Source organism: Miniopterus schreibersii, assembly GCF_964146895.1.
Source record: "Miniopterus schreibersii genome assembly, chromosome: 12".
In the NCBI taxonomy this organism is placed as follows: Eukaryota; Metazoa; Chordata; class Mammalia; order Chiroptera; family Miniopteridae; genus Miniopterus; species Miniopterus schreibersii.
This window is the reverse complement of record NC_138112.1, coordinates 6,814,793-6,825,692: the sequence shown is the minus strand read 5'-3', so window position 1 is coordinate 6,825,692 and position 10,900 is coordinate 6,814,793. Positions and strand designations below refer to the sequence as shown.

Sequence of the window (10,900 nt, the reverse complement as noted above, 5' to 3'; positions counted from 1 at the left end):
TAATGGAGAGAGCTATTTTCCTTGTACATTTCCCACAGTTGCTGCTGGGTAAACATGGCTTCTGGTTCAGCTCCTGCCCGTGGGGCCCTCGTGCATTAGGTTTTGTTTTAATTTCTCTCTTCCACCCCCAGAAACAAGCCTGTTAACTTCTCCTTCCTTCTCCTCTGGCAGCTGCGTGGTGAGCCCCTTTTTGGTGATCGGGTTGCTGACAGACTCGTAAGGGTGTTTGCTGCTTACAGTGTAAGCATTGTGGCCACCAAGAAACTTCAGTGGTTACTACTGAAAAATAAAAAAGGAAAGAAACCTGTCCCTTTCCCTGAGTTTTGGGGAGAAAGTGTTGAGGCCGCGGACATCCCCTGACTCGGTGCAGGCCAGAGCAGAACTGTGACTGTGGCTGTTTCCCAGCCTGGGGCACCCTGCGCAGCAGGACAGGGGTTTCCTTCGCTCCCAGTGGGGGTGGAAATAGGGCAGAGAGAGATGCAGGCCTGGAGGCTGAGTAAAGGGGATGTTGCAACCCCTGTTAAGCAGTGATTACATAATGAACCGGATTATACAATGTAATCTCAGTGGGTGCCCGCAGCACGGACAGTGCCCGCCCCCACGTCTGGCACCAAGTAGGCCACCCTCCAGCCTGCTCCTGCCAGCCTGCCCGGTGAAGAAAGGCTGGGTGATGGAGGTTGGAAGTCAACCACCCGTTGGAGTGGGACGTGAAGAAATTCAGTCCAGTCACAGAGCAAGTATTTTCTGCACACTCGCGGCACAACATCCGCAGCTCTAGCTCCGAGCTCTGGGACTTCTGGACTTGCACCCCAGCTCTAGCCAGGAGTTAGACCTTTGGGCCTCAGGCTGATGCTCCAAACTGAACCCGTCTTTTCTCGTCTTCTCGCCCTCCTTACCCCTTAACTCAAACCTCTTCTTGCCTTCCCTGTTTTAGGAAATATTACCAACACCCGTTCAGGGCAGATTCTAGGGTGTTGTGTGGGGGGTAGGGGGTGTGGTTCAAAAACACTGAAGATAAAAAGCTCACCGAGGCCTCTCCACCCTACTATGCCTCACGCATACTGGGCCTTCACAGGGGATTTAGTCTAAAAATTAGGGGAGTGACCCGGAGATTTAAAGGAGCCGGCTGGCGTGCATGAGAGCAAGAGGAAGCCAAGCCCGACCGTGCTGGCCCTGGCGACAGCCCCTCGTCTCAGCCGGGATCTGAGTGACGTGTCCTCCCCCAGGCACCCACAGCAGCAGCACTGAGCCTGGGCTGGGAGCTGCGCCTGCATGGAGGGCTGGCAGAAACGGGCTCCTGGCCGAGTCCCAGGCGGTCTGTAGCGGCTCTGCAGTGAGCGACAGGGTCGGAGCCCAGCCCGCCTGGCCCACCGTGGTCCAGAGGCTGAGGGTGAGCCGCCTGCTACAGCATCTGAAAGCCCAGCTCCTGCGGGCCAACCTGCTGACCTCCGGCCTGGAGGTGTGTCTGGCCACAGGAACCACCTATGTGCCGCCCCTGCAGCTGAAAGTGTGGGGAGAAGTTCATGACCATGGTGCCGGGTGAGTCACCGCCTCCTCCTGCCCTCCTCTTCCAGATCCATCCTACCTGGGAACAGGACCACAGTGCCTCTGCCCGAAGAGCCCCTTGGAAGGAGAAGTGGCTGTCTGCTGGGTTGGTGTGGCTAGGGACGGGGGTGACTCTGGGCTGAAGGGGTCCCAAGAGGAAGAAAAGAGTACAGGGACATGCCCTGGTCCCCACTATGCCCCTGACCCCTGCATCTTGACTGGCTCATAGGAGACACTGTAGAAATGGCCCTTCCCTTTGGCTAGCCCTTATAATTTTATCTATTTTCTCATCTAATGCTTGCAGCAGGCCTTTGAGGTTGTCTAGTCCACAGAGATAATGGAGTCTGTAAGAAGTCAGCTGACCTAGCCAGGGTGTGCCCTAGCTACTGAGTAGTAAGGTCAGGGTCTCCCCGCCAGGGCTCTTGCTTACCGGTGGGTCAGGGGCTGGGCTGACGTGGAGAAATTCTGCAAAAGCCACTGAAGGCAGGTGGTCAGCGTCGTACGACTCCCAGGAAGAAGGGGCTCTATTAGGATGACAGGCTCTGGAGTCAGACCATCTGTTGAAACCCTACCTCCCGCCCTCCCTAGCCCTATGCCTCGACACAAGCATGACTTATCAGTTGCTCCATGCCTCAGTTTCCCCATCAGAAAATGGGCATCAGTGGTTCTAGCTGTGAGGAGTAAATTAGAGTCCCTGAAGTACCCAACACAGTACTCAGCACAGGATCGGTCCTCCCCGGGATAGTGTCACGGTCATTTCCATCTTTCTCAAGGAGGTTGGTTCACCTTCCCCTGCCCCTTAGGGGCCCCAGCCTCTGGCTCATCCTACTTGCCCTTCTTGCAGGCATCGGTCCAGTGCTGGGCCGGGTCTCAGGCCCACTCCTAGGCTCAGCCAGCGACCTCTGGTGTGGGCGCTATGGTCGCTGGAGTCCTTCACTTGAGCCCTGTCCCTGGGTGTCCTGCTGAGACTCTTCCTCATCCTGAGAGCCAGCAGGCTGGAGGGGCTGCTGTGCCCGGACACCAGGCCCCTGGAGCTGGCCTGCTGACCCTGGGAGTGGGGCTTGCTGGACTTCTGTGACCAGGTATGCTCTGCTCCACCAGAGGCCCTGCTTTCTGACTCTTCTGGGACCCAGACCTCTGTGGCCAGGCCTTCTCTGTTGCTGCTTTCATGGTCAGTCTTGAGGCCTGCCTGGGCTTCTGCCTGCCATTGGCTGCAATGCCCTGACCCCTACCTGGCCACCCAGGAAGAGTGCCTCTTTGGCCTGCTCACTCTCATCTCCCTCACTTGTGTGGCAGCCACACTGTTTGTGGCCGGGAAAGCAACACTGGGCCCAGCTGAGCCCAGCGGAAGGGTTGTCAGTCCCCTCCAGATCACCCCACTGCCAGCCGGGTCGCACCCGCCTGGCTTTCTGGCACCTGGCACCCTGTTTCCCGGCTGCATCAGCTCTACTTCCACCTGCCGCGCACCTGCACCGACTCTGTGGCTGAGCTGTGCAGCTGGGTGTCATTCATGACCCTCACTCTGTTTCATACAGATTTGGTGGGCGAGGGGCTGTATACCAGGTGTGCCCAGGGCTGAGCCAGGCACCAAGGCCCGGAGACTGCGATGAAGGCGTCCGATGGGCAGCCAGGGCTGTTTGTGCAGTGTGCGGCCTCCCTGCTCTTCCCTCTGGTCAGGGACCAGCTGGTGCAGCCATTCCACCCCCGGGCCGGTGCGGCGGCTTTCCCTGTGGCTGCTGGCACCACCTGCCTGTCCCACAGCGTGGCTGTTGTGACCGCCTCAGCCACCCTCACCCTGCAGATCCTGCCCTAAGGCCAGCCTCCCTCTACCCCCAGGAGAACATGTGTTCCCTCCCAAGCGCCGGGGAGATGCTGGCGAGGGCAGCAGTGAGGACATCCTGGTGACCAGCCTCCCACTGGGCCCCAAGGCCGGATCCCCCTTCCCAGTGGACACATTGGTGCTTGGGGACAGTGGCGTGCTCCCATCTGCACCCACGCTCTGCGGGCCTCTGCCTGCAATGTCTTCATGGGGGAGGTGAGGGTCTGTCCAGGCCGGGCCTGCCTGGTGAGGGTCTGCCTGGGCCTCACAATCCTGGACAGTGCCTTCCTGCCGTCCCAGGTGGCCCTGTCCCTGTTGATGGGCTCCACTGTCCAGCTCGGCCAGTCTGTCGCCTGTATGGTGTCAGCTGCAGACCTGGGTCTGGTTGCCACTTGGCTACACAGGTGGTATTTGACAAGAACTACCTGGCCAAACACTCAGTGTAGAGCACATCCCACCCACTGAGGGAAGGCCTGCCTCCCTGCGTCCCAGCTCCCCCTCTTCAGGCTCCTGGGCTGTGGGCCGGCCTCCCCATTTCTATTGCTGCCAAGTGGTGTGGCTCTTTGCTGCCACCTCGTGGAGGTAAGGTACATAGCTGCCCAGACGGGGCACTGGGCTTCTCCCGCCTCTCTCATCTCCAGGGCTGTGGCTGACTCCAAACCGGCCTACGCCTGGACTTATACAGGGAGAGAGGGCAGGATATTGGATTAGCACCGTGCACTGGAATTCAGGACCCTAGCGGGATTACCCAGGATCCGGGGTAACAGCTAGTGTCCTGATCAAGAACACCAAGAGAAAGTATTTGGGGAGCTAAGTAAACTCAGCCACCAGGTCTCCCCTCTCCAAGCTCCCATATCCTGTAGGTTACCCCAATGTTGCTCTAGTGTAAAACTCTCCTACGGGATTTGGAAGTATGACAATTACTTGGGGGGCAGATTCCTGAGGGGAGAGGGGACGCTGCTGGCCCCACAGCACTGCCTTTCCACTGGTTCCCTCAGCCCTGTTTTATCAGGACATGGCTTATTGGCCCTGTGTCTCCATCATAGGGACACAGGCCTTTAAACATTTAGATTATTTACTTAACTAAATAGAAGGGAATCAATTCCCAGCTCTGCCATGTCGGTAGGTGTCTAGGGGGTGACATCCACAATGACTGGGTCCCCTGAGATGGCTGGTTATGGGGCTAAGTGTGGCCAAAATCTCCTTTTCCTGTGGTGATTGGTCTGGTTCCAAAACTGCCTAACCCAGGAGCTTGGAAGCTCTGCTCACCCCAACTGATACCCCAACTCCTCTTACCCACGGCTGGGTGGAGGGGGAGGGCTGGGCTCCAGGTCTCAGCAGCCTCCCCTCCTCTCCTGGCCCCGCCTGTCCCGCCCCACTCCCCTCTGCTTCCCCCTGGACTGGAGCTGCCCACCCTCACCTTTCCCCACAGGCTTCACAGCCTCTCTTTGGGGCTGTTTCAGCCAGTGTGGCTCCTCTAAGCTTTACCCGTCTCACCCCCAGGGCATATCTGTGCTTGGGGACTCACACAGAATCTCAGGAGCAGCCCTGCCTCGGCCAAGGAGGGGGCTTTAAATGCCATTTGCAATAATGCCTTATTTATTTAGTGGAGTAAATATTTTATACTGTATGTGAACAATCAGAGTACAGTGTTTATGGTCATGAAATTAAAGGCTTCTTATATGTTTTTAAAAAATAAAAATTAGGCATGCTTTTTAAATAGTTTGAAAAACCACTGTAGAAGAGGATGCAACATAGTGGAGAGAAGAAACCAGAAGCCCTTCTACACAAGCCAAAGCCCCTGAGAAGCCTGCCCCTGGGGTGGGGGTAGAGGGTGGTGACTGTTGCTGGAGGAGGAACTGGAGAGGTGGGTGGGAGGAGGTGAGTGTGGCCAAGGTGAGGTGAATGGCAGAGGGAGGAGAGCTCGGGGGCATCTTTCCGTGGCTCGTCTCCATCCAAGTGCTTGAGGCAGGGGCATGATGAAGCCTGAGCACCACCGGGAGGGGCCCGGGGAACACGATCGCCTGCTCCCTCCTGCTCTCTGGGCTCTTCAGGAATCCATAGTGCCTGCCCTCGGTCAGGTGGTCCACAGCCTACCTGGACCATTTCAAACTGGGTCAGAACCCCTTGGGTGATGAATTCCTCCGTTTCCTGTTAAAATACTACAATGTCGCTTTTAAATCAGGTGCTGGTCTCCTTCGGCTGTTGGGGAGGCTTGTGGAAGGAAGGGTGACCATGCATATTATAAATTTTAAATCAGGTGCTGGTCTCCTGCAACCCTGAGGCAAGATTAGGATGGGCTGGGGGAGGGTGGCCTGATGACTGGCAGGCACTCCGGACCTTCCGAGGGTGTGGAGCTGCCTGGCAGAAAGATTTCAGAGACACTTGATGGAGGAGACATGGTGAGACACCCTCAAAGTTTCTGAGGCCTAGAGTTTCTCCTGCCATAAAGTCTAAGAGCTGTGGTCTTTGATGGTCCTGAGTGGTCCTGTCTTCTCCCTGCTGCTGGCAAAAGAAGCTGCGGGGGCATCAGGAAGCGTAGGAAGCCTTGGTTCAAATTCAGGGTGGCCTTTGTTCTTTGGCCTGATTACCCCTGTGGCCCATGAGAACATTGTGGGTGGGTGGCTCTCAGATTTGCCTCAGAGGGAAACTACGCTAGGCAGGCTGGACCATAAAAATCAAATAATAGGTATGTTTTCGTGATTTTCACAGGAAAAGAAAACATAACCCAATAGCCAGAATTTCCCAATTAAAAGTGTTCTGCTATCACCTTTTCTTAAACTTTTGATGCCAACCTCAATTGATCCGCCCCCAGATCCTACAGACAACACGAACAAACAAGGAATAACAGAATATAGCAGCAGGGCCCAGACCCAAAGGAGCAGGCTGAGTTCGGCAGCTCGTCAGGACCCCTGGGTCCACCAGTTTCCTCTCCTCGCTGCCTTGCTCTTTACCTTGGAGGCCCCTTGCCAGCGTTCAAACGTTATGGATATTTTGTGCCAACCCAGTTTCTCCCTGGCTGGAGAGAAGGCAAGACAGGAGGGGAGACCAGGCACTCTGTAAGCAGGCCCTCTACCTCCTCTTTAGTCCCCACACTGCCAAGCAAGTTCCCTGACGTACCGCTGGTTCTCGTTCCATGTTTGCTGGTTGATCTTTGGAGCGTTACAGGTGGTCGCAGAGGGCCATGGGGCACTTCAAGGGAGAGTGCTTGGAAGAGAGAATCCAGTCTCCTCAGGAACGTGACCAGATTTCTCTTCCACACAGGCACTTGAAGTTGAAACGACAAAGCCGGCTTGCTACTAATTGTCCCCCTCCCCAAAGAGCTCTCCTGCTCCTAACTCTCCCCGCCACCAAACGATCCACCCTCAGTGCTGGGGACTGTGCGAAGTGGTGTCTAAGGCTGTTCGTGCAGGCCAGGCTCCTAATCCTGGACTTGACAATCCCAAGTGGTCTATTCCCCGAAGCCTCTCCAAACGGGGTGGAGACAGTGGAGCCTTGGGAAGGATGGACCTCAGAGCCGTGCTTGGGTACTGACGATGTAGAATGTTCCTGTTCTAAAGCCGGGGACTGGGAAGAAAACTGATTGGCATTGGCTCTGGGTCCACCATTTAACAGCTCCTCTCGGCCTGCAAGCCTTTCGAGATCATTGCCACCGACTACGGACAAGAACAGCTTGAAGCTGGGGAAATGGCTGACGAAGATGCCTGGGGCATCTGCCTGGTCTCCAGGGCTTGGGGGGAATGGCCCGAGGATGTGCTGTTTGCCTTGGATCTCCGTGACACCAGAAGCTCATTCACCTCTCTGAATCGAGAATTTTCCATGAGGTTCATGTAGAAACGGCAAAGCAGGTGGAGACTAAGAAGCAAGAGAGTCAGTGGGGCCCCCAAGAAGAAGAAAGTAGAAAAAGTGAGAGATGAGTTCCATAAAGACCAAAAGAGGTACCAGAAATAGATGGCTAGAGACAAATGGGGAGCCAGAAAGAAACTGTCGAGAGCCTGCCCAGAACGCCACAGTGCCAGCCAAGCTGCTGCAGACCAGGCGGGCACCGCCCCTGGGTGCTCCTGGCCGGCGTCCATTCTGATTGGCTGGTGCCCCTGTTCCAATTAAAACACCAGGTGGCCCCAGTTTCTTCCTGTGGATCACACCAGGCAGGGAACAGAATTAACACTAACCTTGCCCGCAGGTGGGACAGAGTTTACTTACCTTGTGTGATTCCAGGGCACCAGGAAGGCCCAGCACCTCACTTCCATCCCCAAAGATCCCTCTTCCTAGTTAAATAAGATGGTTGCAGTTGAACATTAGATTCTATTTCTTTTGCTTAAGACTATGACTATTTAAAATACAGAGCTGGAAAGAGTAACCCTTTAAGTGCTAACCCTTATTTATACCTCCGTATGAGGAGCCCCACATCCTAGAACAGGTAAGAAGGGGACATGTGAGGCCACCAGGAGGTGGCGTGGAATGGCCAGGGGAGCGAAAGGTGATGGAGAGACGGGAGGGCCCCAGCGAAGTCCACCGAGCTCGCTCTGCAGTCTGGCTCGGCTGACCCCAGGCAGAGTCTCTGTCTTACTGCACTGGCCTGCGTTGTGCCAACGTGGGCCTAGCAGAGGGAGTCGGGCTAACAGCAGGGGCACTTGTTGGAAGGGGGCCTGCAGGTGGAATGTATCCTGACCACAGGGTTGGCAAGTCCTAGGCTTCACCTTGTCAACAACTGGCTTTGTTACCATGCTTCTGTCTGAGACTCAGTTTCTTCATCTATGTAACGGGCGACTTGATATTCTGGAAGCCTGTGTGAAAGGCTGAAAGTGGCCAGGAGCATGTGTGCATCTTACTCGATGAGCGTGACCAGAGACAGTAGGCTGAGAAGTAGGCGTGCCAGGAGGAGCTGTCTGCAGGGGCTCGAGTGTGCAGTGGAGAGAATGGGCCCAGCACCTGCAGCCCTGCCCCTGGATGGCCTCACTTCCTCCCTGTGCCTTAAGGCCACCTGCCCCGCCCCCGGACTACTTCAGAACGTGATCTGGCCCAGGGGCCATCTGGTGCTGAGTTGGGGCTTTGAGACCAGAGTCTACAGGGCAGGGGACAGGAGGGTCTCCGCACTGCCCTTGGAGGACACATTTCCTGCAGGAGGCGGCTTCACTATTGAGAAGCTGGAGAGGCTCAGCCGGCCCCTGAGACCAGCTTGGACAACCACTCAGACAGCATGGGATGGTCTTCCTCGTGGCCCAGAGGAGGGACTGATGCAGTGGCCTCCGAAGGAGCCGGGTGGGCGCAGGGGTAGGCCCAGCTGTCATCCTGACACCTCATTTGATTTCCTCTCTACTTAGTTGCTTTTATTTAGGATGCTTACCAGCAAATGGTTTTAGAGTTTTATTATACATGATTGCCAGGTAAATAGGGACGTTTATCTCAGAGAGGTTTACAATATATTCCTCTAATGGCTCAGGATTGGGGAAGAGAGTTGGGCAAGGAAACAAAGCTGTGCCACCCTGAGTTTTGCGGGCTCCTTGGGCCGCATGGAGGGAAGAGAGTGGAGCCCCCATGACCTCCTATTTAGGCAGTTTGGGGCCACACAGCTTCTGTGCTCCTTCATCCCCCCCCCCCATCTTCACCCCTGCTGACACGCAGACACCACCATGAAATGCCGAGAACACAGTCTTGGCTGTTGGAGACATGGGTTTTGATCCTTGGCTCTATGGCCTACTTGTTCTTGTGACTTCAGGTGGGCCACCAGCATCTCTGAGCCTCAGCTTCCCCCACTCTGAAATGGAAATAGTAACACCTCTCCCCGGGGTTCGTGAGACCCCAGAGATATAACATGAATGCACTTGGTAAATAGCTACGTGTGCAATGTTGTATGTGTAAATCCTGGCCAACCTCACATATACGTGTAACAAGCAATTCTAAAAGAGGTAGAGGAGTCATTTCCTCCCTCCCTCCCCCCCTCCCCCCCTCCCCTCCCTCCCTCCCTCCCTCCCCTCCCTCCCTCCCTCCCCCCTCCCTCCCTCCCTCCCTCCCTCCCTCCCTCCCTCCCTCCCTCCCTCCCTCCCTCCCTCCCTCCCTCCCTCCCTCCCTCCCTTCCTTCCTTCCTTCCTTCCTTCCTTCCTTCCTTCCTTCCTTCCTTCCTTCCTTCCTTCCTGTGCAACCCACCTACCCCCGTTTGGGCCAGGGGTGAGGAGCCTGGGAAAGACTTTCTGATGGAGGAGCAGCAGGTGAGTGAGCTCTAACAGGTGACCACGAGTAAGCCAGCAAAGGAATAGGGCAGGTGGGGCCAAGAGCAGGACTGCCAGCAGGCCCTGCGGAGACCCAGGAGGGAAATCACAGGCTGTGGTGAACTTCAAGAAAAACTGAAGCCCTGGCCGGGTGGCACAGCTGGTTGGATCTCAGACCGCACGGTACAATCTTGCTCGTGGCCCCGAGGAGGGACTGATGTGGCCGACGCTGAGGAGTCCTGTGTCCCAAAGCGTTGTGGGCTCAGTTCCCAGGCAGGGCACATACCTCGGCTGAGGGCTCGGTCCCTGGGAGGCAACCGATTGATGTTTCTCTCTCACATCTATGTTCCCCTCTCTCTCTTTCTCTCTCTCCCCCCCCTCCTTTCCTCTCTGTCTAAAATCAATAAAAACATATCCTTGGGTGAGGATTTAAAAAAAACAAAAAACAGAAAAGAAAAACTGAGGACACTCAGGTACAAATGCTGGGGCCTTGCTCCTGAGGGCACCGCTAGCACTCCGGTCACTTGGCGTGGTAAAAAGGCCAGCGCGCCAAGTGGGCAGAGAGGGCCCAAGCGGTGACAATGATGGGGGGTGGGAAATGGGAAATCAAGTAATTTATTCAGTCAGTAAATATTTATTCAGTGCCTGAGCAAAGCAGGGCATTGTACTAAGTGTCAGAACCTCTCTGGCCCTCACACTAAGCACAGTTGCCCTTGATCACATTCTACCCCATGTTGCATCTGTGTGTATTATTGTGTGTAGATGTCGGCATGTGCACATGTGTGCGTGTGTGCACACGCACACACATGGCCTTCAGGGGAAGGAGGCATGAAGTCTGCCGCTGGCTCCCTGCAGACCAGCCCTAGACCCGCCGGATTGCCTTTCCCTTGCCCTTCCCTCTCTGGGCACACGGGGGCAGCAGAGCCTTGCGCTTGGCGGCCTGAGGGCCGAGGGCGGGAGGACCCTTCCCGCAGCCTGGCTGGTCCACCACCTACCTGCTCATTTGCAGAGGCCTGTGCGCTTTTCAACCTGAAATCCGAATGGAGGAATCAAGAGGAGGGCCGCCGTCAGCAGAGCACCCTGATTTTCACTGACCCTCACTCGGTCATATGCAAAACACACTGCTCCCTCCTCCCCCACAAGGGAGGCTGAGGCCCAGGAAAGCTTACCCGGACCCGCCTGCGCCAGGCCAGCTAGACGCTAGCCCGTAAGTAGCCTGGATGACAGACCTTGTGAGAGGCACCCTGGATGGCCCCCGGAGGGGACTTTCTCTGGGCCCTGTGGGCTGTAGTGAAAACCTCCCCAAAACCCAGGAAGCTGGAGCAAG

General features: G+C 56.1%; 2 pseudogenes across 2 annotated transcripts; both read left to right on the top strand.

Moving 5' to 3' along the window:
- Positions 1–538: 538 nt before the first annotated feature.
- LOC308564928 (solute carrier family 45 member 3 pseudogene) lies at positions 539–3,810 on the top strand (annotated as a pseudogene). The gene is made up of 3 exons: positions 539–614; positions 1,227–1,539; positions 2,390–3,810. The product of its transcript is annotated as a solute carrier family 45 member 3 pseudogene (transcript).
- Positions 3,811–4,480: 670 nt separating this feature from the next.
- On the top strand, positions 4,481–10,439 carry LOC308564927 (nicotinamide N-methyltransferase-like; annotated as a pseudogene). The gene is made up of 5 exons: positions 4,481–4,486; positions 5,429–5,568; positions 6,940–7,073; positions 8,344–8,626; positions 10,429–10,439. The product of its transcript is annotated as a nicotinamide N-methyltransferase-like (transcript).
- Positions 10,440–10,900: the final 461 nt, after the last annotated feature.